Genomic DNA, 15,891 nt, shown 5'->3' with positions numbered 1-15,891 from the left:
TGATAAATAAACAATTCTTTCATAATTACATCTGTACACTGCAAAATAAACTTCACAGTAATTTCACCCATGTCTTGACTCATATCTTTGAGAATAGATATAACTTCTTATGGTCTAAATGAGCACCAGTTTAGTTATCTAAAGTGTAGATCATTAGTAGATAAATTATTGAGTGTAAATCAGCACTAAAGTGTGGTGCAAACACCCCCCACTCTACACAGTTGCCACTGATAAGTGTGCTAGTCTTTTGGCGAGAACTGCTTAGTGCATGGCCTAGGCATTTAGTTGAGCAGTAGAACAACAGGACTCCCATGACTATATTGTGTATACCATTAATGGTTTCAAGATGATACCAGTCAGTAGTAATTCCATGTAAAACCACCACTGCACCTCTTTCAGAGACAAGTGCAGACATCACCAACATTATACCTTTGTACCTGTAGTCATGTGATGATCAGTTCCTGGCTTCCACCGCCCTTACTGTAAGCAAGGAACCTTACTCTGGGGAGAATGGCCCTTTGTAATATGGATGACATATGTAAGTCACTTTGGATAAAAGCGTCTGCTAAATGAAAAAAGGTGAATATAAATCGGCACCATGCTTTGTTTCTGTACGCAGAACATATCTTTAGATGAATACTCTGGTCTGGTCTCTGGCTTCTGAGACATAGACTAAGCATTTTAAGCAAAATAAGAGCTTTTCCAGGTAATGCACTATGTGGTGCAGTTTGCACTAATTGTTTTGAGAAATGCATTAACTGTTGTGCAAACGTTAATGACGATTTGGGAAAGGCAAGAGGCAATGCGTGAGCTGCCTTTGACTCCATGGCGTACAGTGAGGCACCAGCAGAGGACAGCATTATTCCAGTCTTACAAGAGCAGATGAACAAAGCCTTCTGCGGCAAGTCTGGCTTTTAGTACAGCTCAACACCACACAGTCCCACATCGGCAGTGTGTTTCTCCATTTTTGACAATTATGTTTTTATTAAATTTCTGCTACGTGCTCCTGTTACACATCTGTACTGTGTGTAAATAGCATCCACTCAGTAGTTTTGAGACTACTATGCAGATAGCGCAAAACAGTCCTGCAGGACAGAAAGAAATATATTTGAAAAATACAGTATAATGTGTCATAATGTGTCAACCAAAGAATGTAATGAAAGATGACTGTTCATTTTAATCACTGTGTAGGAAGACGCATGGATGCCTTTCTTCAGTCAATATACCACCTATTCAGGTGGCTACAATGCTTTTGCCCTCCTGGTTTGGAAGCCCACGTTGTCATAGATCTCTCCCTCTCGCTCACCCCCCCATTTCATCGCTTGAGTCATTACATCGAAGTGTTGAACTAGCTGTCATAACTAGTTGTCATAGTCTGTCTAACATACAGTATATATGTGAAGATTTTCTCTTTGCACAATGCTGACAACAGTCAGATGTCTACTTAAGTAAAAGTACTGAAGTACTTGTTTTTAAAAGTACTTGAGTATCAAGAGTACAAGAGTACATTTTCTAAATATTGCATTACTACTGCCACAGTGCTTACATTTATGTACAAAAACATCCTACATGGAGTTATAAAAAATGTTAATGTTAATACCTTGGAGAATGTAAAAGGAATTGAAAGTAAAATCAAGTCATTTTCATCTTTTAACCATGTTGCCAGGGATGGGCAGTATTTCTAATACATGTATTTAAAATACGTATTTCAAATACAAAATACTATTTTGTAATTGAAACACTTGAAGCGAAAACTATCATTAACTTGTTCAGAAAATTGAAATAGTCTGGCGAGGTGGGGCCACAGGTTGGCACATTCCCGGGATGGACCTGCTGCGTCTTCATCCATTGTTTCGTCCATGGTTTCGTCTCTTATCTAAATCTAACCATGGAGTTGACTTTGGCAGAAAGCTGAAGGTGATTGCTGATAGGCTGTCCCAATCAGTGGCGCCTGCACAATCCAATCATGTTTGAGAGGGAAACAACAAATTGAGGGTTTTTCTGAGATTTTTCTTTTTTCCTTTTTTTTTAGAAAAAGTAACGGGTACTCATGGTTATGGATAGAAATGTAGTGGAGTAAAGACTATAATATTTGCCTCTCAAATGTACTTGAGTAAAGTCATGAGTACTCCCCAAAAATGATACTCGAGTAAAGTACAGATCCCTCAAAACTGTACTCAAGTAAATGTACTCCATTACTGTCCGGCTCTGCATGCCACAGAGAAAATAGTTGCCTTGTGCATTGTTCATTAGAAAATTGTTATATTGACAACATGACAAAGCAGTTTGACTCTCTTGTTTATAAACAATAGTGTAAGGACTTGTCATTTTGATTGCACTGGCAGTTTCATTGGTATAAATTCTTGCTTTTGAGACATAGACTAAGCATTTTGAGTAAGACACATGCTTTTACAGGTAATACACTATGTGGTGCAGTTTGCACTAATTGTTTTGAGAAACTTTTATGCAAACGTTAATGATGATTTGAGAAATGCGCCGAAGCGACTGAGAAAACTGTAATTTGCTAAATGTTTGAGTGTGGGAACAGCACACCATTTTGTAAAACAACTGCTTTTTACATACAATCCACTGACACTGCTGCATAATGGTAGTCCCACTCCGCTAAAAAGCCAAATTACCCGACAGCAATATGAGTAATAGCCTGTATTTGCATTGATTTCCTGATTGAAAATAAAAAAAAAGAACAGAGTGTTATCTAATGCTGTTCAGTATGATCATTCAGTGATGAAACATACTCTCCTACAGAAAGAAACCACACTGCACCAGAGGTACTACCAACAGGTAGGCAACGTTAATTGGCCCTATTGAAGCAACCATGAAAGAGTCTAGTTGGTCAGAGTTTGATTTAACATGTGGAGGCACCGCAGACTAACAGTGGATACAAGCAGCAGGGAGAATACACTGCAACGGATGTGCAGAGAGAGAGAGAGAGAGAGAGAGAGAGAGAGAGAGAGAGAGAGGGCTGACAGCCTGCATGGCAGAGAAAATATAGAGAACCGCTCCAGGTTCCAAACTAAGTGGACCAGCACACACACACACACACACACACAAACTACATGACTGTGTCTTGTCAGCTTTTCATGGATTTGCCCAGTTCGGGAGCATTTCTGTGCTGCATGTTCCATCCACACAATCCATAATTTACACGTCCTCATCCTCTCTAGCTGTCCTTGGCAGAAGGACCCAGGCCAATGATAAGACCTGCAAACTGCATCAGGTTTCTGTTGAAGTCTCCTCCGCACAGAATTCATCCAAACCGTGCCTCAAATTATATGAGAGAGGATGATTTAAACTAAATGAAAATACATTCACCATTTTTTTTGGTACCTTCAGTTCAGGCTAGTAAAATGGAGGAACTATTGGAGAAAGAGCTGAAGTGTGCAGCCTGAGGATCTGTTGTAGCGTTTCTCTCAAAAGGCTGACCTGACATTATCAGCAGGAAGGCAGTCTGCTGCTGCTAATTCATCTCAGTAAGGAGAATACATTAATTTTCTGTGTAATGATCCATATTTATCCTCAATCAATGATCATCTGTATCTCATTGCTGTTCCATCAAATTTCTCCCCATTGCAAATCAAAAGATGGACAGATAGATAGTATTGACTGTGAAGAAGTCAGTGGGTAAGTGAATGAGATGATGTATTTTATTATGGCAATATTATGCTCCCATAGATGCATCTGCTGATAAGAGGAGAGGTTCTAGCAAAGGGACAACCTTCCCATCCACTCTCTGTTGATAATTGCCACTCATTCTTCCTCTGTACACTTCCAGCTTGCATGTTTACCTCACAGAACACCACAGTTTTTTAACTGGTGACTCTACTTTCTGTGGTGTGCAGTTGGGTGAATGCTCGCTAAACCCTTTTAATTCCTGCCAGTCTCTTTGCCAGGCAGGAAGTCTCTTTGCCAGGTAGCTTCCCTTAAGTCACGATCCACTGTTTGTTTTTGTTCTCCTCCATGGCCGTGGCCTCGGTTTACCTTGCATTCACCCAATTCAATTTCCCCGTCAGCCTTGAGTCTTGTATACAGCCGATGAATAGTGCAGCTGGCAGCTTTTTTTTCTCTCTCTCTTCTTCGGCCTTTCCTCCTCCTCCTCCTCCACACTCCTCTTCACCCCCTTCAGCATGGCGATGTCTCTAAGAAGTTGGAAAGGTCAGAAGGAAACGGCGAGTGTATTGACTCCTCTGCCATCGGACTGAATGTGTCTACACCTTCGCAAATTGAAAAATTTCTGTCGGCTGCCAGAGGCTTTAGAGGAGAAGACTCAAGGCTGCGTGGGACAATGGTGTGAAGAGATCTCTCTGTGTCCCGCCAGCTCCCCCATCAGTAGCGCTAGCAACCAGACCAAGATGTTCACCAATCAGGGAAGAGCATGTTGGCATTATGTGGCTACTATTGTCCAAACAGATTGACCGTGGATTATTTGAATAGGTACTGTTTCATAACCAGGTTCTTTGACAGTGATAAAGATGCCTTGCCATCAGTGGTGTTAGTGTTTCAGCCAGCTCCAAATAGACAGTAGCAATCAGTTTTCTTTTTTCATTTTGTTGAATGTTCCACCTTGCAACTCACTTTCCCCTCGCTCCATTTCATTTCTTGTCTTGCTAAATGCAGTCATGTCCTTGGCTTTCTGCACTGTATGGACACTGCATTGGCTGTAAGTCTCCATCACTCTTGGCCTCTTGGTTGTTTAGCTGTATTTTAGTGAGAAGATACACACAGACTGATAAAACATTAGCAGGCCTCAGTTTTTATCTATCATACTGATATTCATGTATTCTCATAGTGCCTGACTAGCTGAACCACCATGTACCCCCTTCTGATGGAGATGCTGTGTTCCCCTAGTTCAAGGCTGTTGTCAGAATACTGTTATGAGGTGAATCCACAGATGTGTCCAAGGTATACTGTACTGTAAGCAGTATGACATAACCCTCATTTCACTTGGTTAAGGATAGATACTAGATTGGGCTTGTATGGTTCATCGAGAGTGACTGGACATCAATTATGCATCCATTTGCTTAATACGGCCACCAAGCCATGCATTTTTCATGGCCACTCGTTGTGACTTGTCATGTGTGTGTTCAGCTCATGTGGTGCAAAAACACGTCCACCATAACTGGAAAAAATGAAAAGCGTGCAGCCAGGGCCACGGCCCATTTATTATACATGCAGATGTATACGAGTGCACCAACATGCACAAACCAAGTGCACTGATGCACGCATACTAGCAAAGGAAACCAGGAGAGGAACATTCCTTGTCTGTTGAAAGCGTTTTATCAAGTGGACTAATTCCCCTTGTTGTGGTAGAGCAGTGGTCCCCAAACTTTTTCTTCCGAGGGCCAGCTCTATATGCCTGGCTCCAAGAGAGGGCCAGAGACTCGGAGTAGTTCTATATCAGTAACCATAAATAGCTTAGTGCTGTGAACAACAGCAGTCTACCTTAGTTGAATATTCTATTACATTTAATCATAGGCTATTGCAATGTAATACCATTGTTAGCTGTGTTTATATTGTCATCATGCCATATCAGTGTAAAATTAAATAATACTAATAAAAAAACTTTTGCATTCCCAAAAGTATTAGCAGGGAGTCCCAAAAGTATATTTTATTAAAAATGTGTGAACTCTGAATTCTGTGTCTTTGCATACACAGCTCAAGTTGTGAATATCCAACAAATAATTTAAAGTTCTCAAACTATGAGAATTTTATGAAGTGCTGAAGTGGTCTGAAATGACCACCATTCTAACTTTCAGTCACCTGATGAGAACTTTGTGAACTCTTTGTATGAACATTTGAACGAGTGAATAAAAAATAGAAATAAAGTCCCAGAAATATGACTTGAATAGAAGTTAGTTAGTTAGTTATTAACAATTAATTGATACACTTTTAAAATACTTTGAGCACTGATGCAGTCAGCATAGGCCTCTTACATTGTTTGCAGGTAGGCCTACATTTCATTCCGTTTTCGATGGCAAACGCAAAACAGCGCCAAAGCAACCACCGGTGGACAAAAAGAGTATTACATGTTTACTGTTAAGACTCGCCATAGAGAATGAATGGGGAAATTACGGAGGTTATAGTTTGACGATGTTGTAGCCTACTCCCGTGCGGGCCGGATGCTATATACTACGGACATGTTTTGGGGGGCCACCCAAAATGAGGTGGCGGGCCGTATAGTTTGGGGACCACTGTGGTAGAGTGTCAGTTTCCTGTTAGTTAAATGTCCTCCGGAGGGGACGAACAGCACTGGTCAGGCGTGAAGCTCTCGATGCGCGACTGTGGGCCTTCTCTCAGTCAGTGGTGGCTGACTGTGTAGTACCACTCTCATCACATTTGCCATGCAGCAGGTTTCCTCTGAGAGGACTTGAGGACAAACTACCTGTGTATGCCCTTACCTGTGTTGGCCAAGACATTTTGATTGTCAAGATAAAAGGGCGGCTCTAAGCCTATGATGATTCTCTTATTCTGAATGAGCGGAATAATAGGGATTATTATTAAGATTATTTCACAATATTACACTATTATACACACCTGACCATTCAACACAACTTGAACTTAACTTGATCTTTGGAAAGAAATGTAACTCAAAAATAACCTGTTTAAATGGTTTTGTTACATAGATTCCCATGTCCCTTTACAAGATAAAAATCATCAAGCTTAATTGTTATTTACTTAACTGTTATATATGTTGTTTGGTAATGCCAGTTGCACTAAAACAACAATAGAATGACATAATTGTTATGCTTAGACATGTGTGTTTTATTCCCAGCATGAATGGGCCACACACTCAAAGTAAATTTAGGCAAAATAATTACGTTAAAACAACTAATTTATAGATTTTGAAATAGATTTTTAAAAAGCATGTGCTTTTGGTAATGCTAGGTAGGGCTCACCTGTGTGGCAGGTAATATAGGTATGCAGGTGAGCAATGTGTGAGTGACTAAGCCAGGACTAACAAAGCAATCACGCTGAACATCGGGCGAGTGTTGGAATAAAGGGGGTTCGAATTGTGCCAGTTGTGGTCATCAGAATATCTGCTGGTGGTGAAAGTATCAGTAGGGAGGAAACTTAGTATTGGCCCTGTGGAAGTAAGTAGGCCGGCGCTATGACTGGCATGCCCATTGCTCATCTTTGGATTAGGCTGAGCCAGCCCGAGCTACCACACTGCTTTCATGATGACCGTTAACCCGGAAGACCTGACTTTAAAAATCCCGACCGTTTAAAACAGCCAACATAGCACAAATACAAAGAACTACATCTCAACTACCATCAATTACGGCCACAGCCATCTTTGTATGTCAATTTGTAAGGTTCTCCACGTTCTCCTCGGTGTACTCTCAGAAGCCCCGAGTGGGATAGTTGATTTTACGACCAAAAGGGGGCGTGTCTCGGTGAAATGACGCAAGACAGCTGGGAGATTTCACACTTTCCAACTCGGAGGATACAAATGGAATGCACCATTACAGTCGTATCTTAGATATCTCAGGAAAACCTTTCTCATGTTTATGGAATGGACCTTTCTGCTTTTGATCGGTTGGTCCCACAAGCTTTTGCAGCGGTAATGTTAAACTTCACATAGGGAGAACCAGAGTTCAACACTAAATTATGGTTCACTAGTTCATATTCCGTAATTTGCATAAAGACATAATAGCATAATAGAAGGCCAGGACCCTGAAGTGATTTGCGGGATCGTGCTGGAGTCAACTGCGCAGGCAGGAGTCATGCAGGATTCCGCCATACACCCCCACCCCATTCTTTAAAGGAGAATTCCGGTGTGATATTGACCTAAAGTGTATTGAAACATGATACCGAGTGTGAACGTATGTCTCATAGCCCATCTCGACTTGTCCCCTGCACTCCAAAATCTGGCGCTAGTTAGCCTATGCTACCAACAACTTTTTCAGTAGTGGTGCTTCGGCATCGGGCTAGCCATGCAAATAAATCACTGTTTTACACCCATTTATGAGGCTCAATGTATCTCCACACTTCATTGGTAGACTTCCTAGGGCCCTGACATTTAAAACGAGACATTGAGAACTTTGAAAAAGCACTGGTAGTTTACTTACAAGACGATTTATACAGACAGTATCTTCACGAAGTTTAACGTTTGCAGCCATCTTGAATTTAGTCACGATAAGTCGAGCAAAGAGTAAGAATGAACAGGTATGATAAGGGATCAGATTCCAAAAATAATTCAGTGGAAATGCATGGATTCCAGTTTCTTCCAGTAGCAGCAACTGGAATCCATGCATTTCCACTGAATTATTTTTGGAATCTGATCCCTTATCATACCTGTTCATTCTTACTCTTTGCTCGACTTATCGTGACTAAATTCAAGATGGCTGCAAACGCTAAACTTCGTGAAGGTACTGTCTGTATAAATCGTCTTGTAAGTAAACTACCAGTGCTTTTTCAAAGTTCTCAATGTCTCGTTTTAAATGTCAGGGCCCTCGGAAGTCTACCAATGAAGTGTGGAGATACATTGAGCCTCGTAAATGGGTGTAAAACAGTGATTTATTTGCATGGCTAGCCCGATGCCGAAGCACCACTATTGAAAAAGATGTTGGTAGCATCGGCTAACTAGCGCCAGATTTTGGAGTGCAGGGGACAAGTCGAGATGGGCTATGAGACATACGTTCACACTCGGTATCATGTTTCGATACACTTTAGGTCAATATCACACCGGAATTCTCCTTTAACTAAGGAAGACGGGAGGCGTAAGGGGATGTGGTGGGTTGCGAGCGGAATAACACCGATGCTGCAACTTCGGCAGGTAGACTGCAAATAAGTAACCTGACTGATTGAAGAAGGAGGTGTGGCAAATTCTGTCACGCTTATCCCGAACTTCCATTTGTAAACACCATTTCACTAGTTCACATTCCGTAATTTGCATAAAGACATAATAGCATAGAGTACTCAAGTGTGACGTCACCCTGTCCTGGCAACCGGATTTTCAGTTCTAAACAAACCAAATTAACAAGGGGAAATCCTATGCCACACGAACGTTTTATGGAAAAGGAACGATTTTTTTGCGAAATGATTTGCGAGTTTGCTTTACCAATGATGTAATTAATATTGAGAATAGATTGTCTTCATTAAAAAAAAAACCTTAACTAACGTCGTGTAAACTGCTGTCAGTATGGTGCAGTGCTTCGCCCCTACATGCAGGCATCAGTCAGAGTCTCATACTTGCCGATTTTTTTTTCAGGTTTGCAAATAAATTTGTAAAAAAAGTGTCCGAAGCCACCCCGGTTAACAGTAATGTTATGTTATGTAATCAGAACAGATTAGGCAAATTTACTGTTACGTTATAAACTTTATCTTTCATACTAGCGCAAACTTTTCCTTTTAATACCCCGGAAAAATACATAAAAGCCTCCACATGTTTCGATCTAGTGATTTTCACCTCTTGAAATTGATTTATTCTCGTTTTTAAAGGAACACGCCACCCAAAGTCAGTAGTAATATATGTTTTTGTATATATGTGTTCTTACCTTAACTTTCACGAGTTGAGTCATACCTCTCCTGTGTCGGTACGCACACTCAAACACTCTGGCTTACAGCGTGAATGTGTTAGCATAATCTCGAGACTACGCAACCTCATTGTACCTGAACTGCCTTATATATAGCTGTTTATATCAAAGCGATGTCTTCAGGCAGGTACAAGTGTCTGAGGCCTCGATACTGGATGGAAAGAAAAAAGGCGTCAGGCGAAACGGTCTCAGACTAAATGGCTTCAGACAAAAAGGTCTCAGATAGAGCAGGGAGCTAGTTGTTTACATTAATGAACTAAACTAGCCGAACAAATAACGATAGTTTTCTAGAGCCAGAGCTGTTGTTTCTATATAGTTAGCTTGAATATTTTATTATGACCACCGCGCATCAAAGCAATTTAGTGACTGTACAACAACTGGCCTGAAACACAGTTTTCTGTGAATATCTCGAGAACCGTAGGGCCTAGGATGACCAATTTTTGTATGTTGGCCTCCAGGGGCCATGTCAACCCATCCCATATCCACTCATTTGAGGTATAGCGCCTAATTAAAAATAAAAAAAAAAACAGAATTTGAAGTGTAGGATCATTATGACACCTCTGAATGCATGCCAAGTTTGGTGGAATTCCGTTCATGGGGGACCATACAATAAATTAATATATGTGTACATTTAGTGACTGTACACTGCACACACACACACACGCACTCATGAACACACGCAAACACACACATGCACACACACACACACACAAACACACATAAACGTACACACACGCACAAGCACAGACACACACACACACACACACACATAAACACACATATGCATAAACACACACATAAACACACACCCAGACATGCATGCACGCAAACACACAGACTACTCATACGCACACACACCAGTGTTGCGCAGTCTGCCCGAAATTAAGCGGTCACCCGCGGTTATGAGTCATAAACAAAATATTTTAATGATATTCGGGTCATTTGCGGGCGGGTCAGTTAAAATTAATTAAATATATATTTTCTACAAATAGGCCTACTTAAAATATCACGAGAAGGCTAGCATCAATACAGTAAAGCATCAATACAGTAAAGTCAATAGTAAAGAAGCTGAAGACGCGAGTTAAAATAATAAAGACACCCCTTCAGGAAAAGCGATATGGGAAATATTGGGAAAAGTTCTTAAAGAAGATGACAGTAGTACAAGTTATGGTCTATGTAGGCCTACTTCTTGCGAAGCCATTTAAAAGTATGACAGCCAAAAGGGGCAGCCTGCAGGAATAAATGTTATGGCACAGACTACACAGCCATATCTACCGGTATGTATAGGTTCGCGCATGCATAAAAGTTACCTTAGTTCGTTGTGTTTGTGACTTTAAACAGTGGATGTGCTTTAGTAAAGCTTTGTGCTTCATTCAGCATTATAAACCAGTTCTTTTGACCAGCAATGTTTTTGAAAGAAACATGTATGTCCATGGCCTTCAAATCTTATCCTAGTGTTCTAATCCTTGGTGGTTGCGTGCGTGCTTGCGCTCTTATTCTCATTCTCTCTCCTGCGCAAACATTATGTCCTGCATGCCTACTGCGTGTAGTTCTACTGCATAAAGTTTCGCAAATAAACTAGTTTGTTTTACAGAAATGGCCTACTGTCACACTGCATGCAGGCTATAACCAAAAGCACACATTTTGTAAATAAGCAGGTCGGATCCCGGGTCGGGTATAATTTTGTCCTCCTAATTAATATTCGCGGTCCGAGTTGCGGTCGGGTTGATTAAAATATCGGGCGACCGCGGGCCGCTTGTGACCAAACCCGCGCAACACTGACACACACACATATACGCACATACACAGGCACGCACACATACGCACGCACACACATGCACACACACATAAACACAAACATGTACACGCACGCATGCACAAACACGAGCACACCCGCACACACAAACACACCCACCCACACACAAGTACGCACACACATACAGTATAAGCACACACATGCAGACAAGCAGACACACACACATAAACACGCACACACACACACAAACACACCCACACACATAAGTACGCACACACACACACACAAACACACCCACACACACCCACACACACACAAGTACGCACACACATACAGTATAAGCACACACATGCAGACAAGCAGACACACACACATAAACACGCACACACACACACAAACACACCCACACACACAAGTACGCACACACATATAAGCACACACATGCAGACAAGCAGACACACACACACATAAACACACAAATACACACACACACACCCCATTACCCCCACACACTCACAAACACATAAAACACACACACACACATGCAGGCAAGCAGACACGCACATATACACACACACACACACACACACACACACACACACACACCATTACCCCCACACACACACTCACAAGCGAACACACACAGACACATAAAACACACACGTGCATACACTCATTTACATACACAAAAGTGGCAAGAGTAGGGGATGGCGTAGGAGATGGAGACAAATTGACAAGCGTGATTTATTTTTGCAGAGAGAATGTGCAGGACTGAGCAGCGGTCATATTTGCAGCTTTACCGGTGTTGGCTATTCAGTCCCCCACTTTGAGGGCTGCTTTTGTCTGGGCCAACATTAAAAAGTTACAACACTCACTGGTTGCTGGCCCTTGGTGCTCTGCAGAGGAGGTAGCGGGACTCACTTTGACCTTTTTAGTCGGCATTGTTCAAAAGCTGATTATAGACATTCAAAAGGTTGTCCCAGATGAAGCGAAAGAATGCCTCCTGTCCCCAATAGATTTTACAAATGAGTTGGACTGGTTCCCGGAGTTAGATCTGCAATAGGACAGTGGCAAGAGGGTTTTTCAACACCACATTTGAAAACTTTCAACAGTGCGAGTAAGAAGGCTCTCTACCATGTGAGTGTGTTAAGGTGTGTGATGCACAAGGGTGAGGGGGTTGTTTGATTTAGTAAAGGAGTGATGTAATAATAATAATAATAATAATAATAATAATAATAATAATAATAATAAAAATAATAAGATTTATTTGTATAGCAGCTTTCATACACAGAATGCAGCTCAAAGTGCTTTACATTTGAAGCATGTAACACAATAATAGTCTCAATCAATCACTTTTCTTCATTGCTGGGGCCGTTTATGATCCACTCAGCAACATATCAAAAATATAGAGAATAACATGTCATAAGACTGGCAGCCTTAACCCTTTACCCCCCACAAGCACGCCATATGGGTACTGTGGCCAGGAAAAACTCCCATATTCAGGAAGAAACCTTGAGCAGAACCTGACTTAATAGGGGGAGCCCATCTGCTTCTGGCTGGCTGCGCCCTCCAATACTAGCAGATGTAGAATAATCTGAAAAAGTAGTCTACAGGATAAGATGAGTTAACTAAAAGCTTTCCTGTACAGGTATGTTTTCAGATCTTTTTTAAAAATATTTACTGAACTTGCCTGCTTGATGTACAGAGGCAGGGTGTTCCATAGTTTGGGGGCATAATGGATAAGTAAGTAAGTATAAGTATATATACTCTTTTGATCCCTGCATTTAACCCAATCCGTGAATTAGTGAAACACACACAGCACACAGTGTACACACAGTGAGGTGAAACGCACAATAATCCCGGTGCAGTGAGCTGCCTGCTACAACAGCGGCGCTCTGGGAGCAGTAAGGGGGTTAGGTGCCTTGCTCAAGGGCACTTCAGCCGTGGCCCACTGGTCGGGGCTCGAAACGGCAACCCTCCGGTTACAAGTGCAGAGTGCTAACCAGTGGGCCACGACTGCCCAAAAGCAGCTTTTAAAGCTTCAGCTGATAAAAGCAGCTTCTCCACTTTGTTTGTGGAGCACTTTGGGTACGATTAAAAGATTAGAATTGGATGATCTAAGTTCCCTTTGTGGTTGATAAGATATTAAAAGCTCAGAGATATATGAAGGTGCTATGCCATTCAGAGCTTTGTAAGTAATTAACATAACCTTAAATGTGGGAGGTTAGGGGAGTTTTTTTCTTGGAATTTGTTTATTTTTATTCAACAACAACACATCACATTTATACAGAGCTTTTCACCACACTTTTCACAGTGAAGGGGGAACCTCACTAACCACCACTAATGTGGAGCACCCACCTGATGCACGGCAGCCATTATGAGCCAGAACACTCACCACACACCAGCATGAAGTGGAGAGTGAGGGAGTGAATGAGCCAATTACACTGTTCCAAAATATTCAGGGGCTAGAGAGGATCATGTTGGTTTAAAAAAAAAAATTGGGCCAAGCCAAGATGGCGGTGTGGCTGTCTCGAAGGAACAGAATGGAGGGGTCTGGCATAGCAGAGCCAGTGCCATTGTTAAAAGTGTCTTTGGTCACAAGGTTGAGGATTGAGTATAATTATACAGATTAATTGGTTATCTTGAGTCATTCAAAGAAACATGGGGGGTTGAGGGATGTATTTGTGCAGCGAATGAGAAGGGTGAATTGGTGCTAAATAGCCGAAGGTTGTGAACTGATCAAGGTTGACTCAAGGTTGACTGATACCATGTTTTTGTTTTCTTTATTTTGGTTTCTTTCTTTTATTTAGTTTGTTTTTGATTTGTTGGTTTTGTGTGTGTGTGTGTGTGTGTGTGTGTGTTGAAGGGGGGTGGATGGTGGTGTGGGGGGAATTCACGCTGGTGGGTTGGTTTTATTGCTAGTTGGTTTCCTTTTGACTGATATTAAAGGTTGTATCAGCGATTTCAGGCCCAAAAAAGGCCCAAACATAAATGATCACATTCATCTAATCTTTCCTAACGATCCGCCAGCTGCCTGCCCCATAAGCAGGCCGTCAAAAAAAACGTGTCTCTGTACTGTAGGCAGCCTAGGCTCCGAGATCTGTACACAAAAAGAATTGCTACCAACAAGTGTTGCCAACCACTCAAAGGCAAAATGCGCGTTTAGGAGAGTTTCAATTGCACAGGAGGGAGGGGGAAGGAGTAGTGAGCTAGCTCTATGTTTTGTTTGAACATCAACAGAAGTAACGTTACCCCGCCATCGCTGATACAACTTTTAACACTTTGAATGCTGCGCTGTTTTCGGAAGCTTTGGCCGATTGTTGACATTTTTGTAGAGCCACAGCGTATTCTATGTTATAGTTATGGACACATACTGTACTATGGCTCGTTTGAAAGGTGAGACTTTAAGCTCTCAGTTGGTACAAACGTTTATTTCTACATGCCTCTGTTCCTGAGACATCCCAAGCTAAACAGTGGCTAGTTTTATCAAAATCCCTGTTTTTTTTTTCTAGAAATGAAGATATACAGTATAGCGTCTTTTGTGAAATATGCGCTGTTTGAGCCTGTCACTCTTCTGATACTTTAATTTCTGGGTCAAAGGACTTGTGTAAGATAAATATAGTTTTTCTGTTCACAAAACCACCTCTCTACTACTGTCGCCCCTACTGCAATATCTTTTTCATTTTCCTCTTCAGCACCTGAGAAGTGCCTGTAGGCTAAAGTTTCCGGGAAGTGACCTAGCGAGACCTGGCGAGACTGCCACCTAGTGATAAACCCACGAAAATAAATGGCCTGGTTTTGACCTGACGTGCATGCGTCACTGATTCGACCCAAAGCGGCAACCATCAAAAGCCGAGTTTCATGAGTTTTTGATCGTCATCTATTTCAGTTCTATTCATCATAGAGTTCCCAAAATCGCACATAGAGTGTCTATTGTCGTAATTAAAAAAAAGCTAAAAACGCAATATTCAGGGTTGCCAACTTTGGGTGTTTGGCTGGAGTGAGATTTTGTAAAGTCATAGTGTGTGTGCGTTAAATGTTTCCCTAAACCTAATTTTAAAAATGTCTGTCCCCTGATTTTTTTGCTGTACAGTATAATCCCTGATTTATGTTTTTTTTTTTTTAAAAAAGCTAATAGAATGGAAAAGTTTCTTCAAAATGTACATCTAAATTATTGATTGCACTTGAAAACAAGACCAGTGTTTTAACCCAGTGGCATGGAAGGATTATGAGCCACTGGACCCCTGGGCACAGACATGAAAAGGGCCCCCCTGCCCACCTGAAAAAGGTAGTAGCTCAGTAGAAAAAAATGAAAAATAATAAAAGATGAGAAAAGTTATTTCATGTGATGTCTGTGAGGCTACTTCGCGAGTAGTTCCTAGAGAAGAATGGGCGGCCACACTTTGTGTCGGTCTGCCTCATGTCTAAATAGCAGCGTGTTCCGTGAAGGTGTCGCGGACCGTATTAAAATAGCCTAGTCAGCGAATCAACAATCAGAGAAAACTGCGCTGAGAACGTTGTAGGCGGATATTAGACCTACCTGCTGTTGGTCTAGACATATGTATGCCTTAAACTCGTATC

This window comes from Alosa sapidissima, chromosome 4 (genome assembly GCF_018492685.1).
Source record: "Alosa sapidissima isolate fAloSap1 chromosome 4, fAloSap1.pri, whole genome shotgun sequence".
Classification (NCBI taxonomy): domain Eukaryota; kingdom Metazoa; phylum Chordata; class Actinopteri; order Clupeiformes; family Clupeidae; genus Alosa; species Alosa sapidissima.
This window is presented reverse-complemented; position numbering follows the sequence as displayed.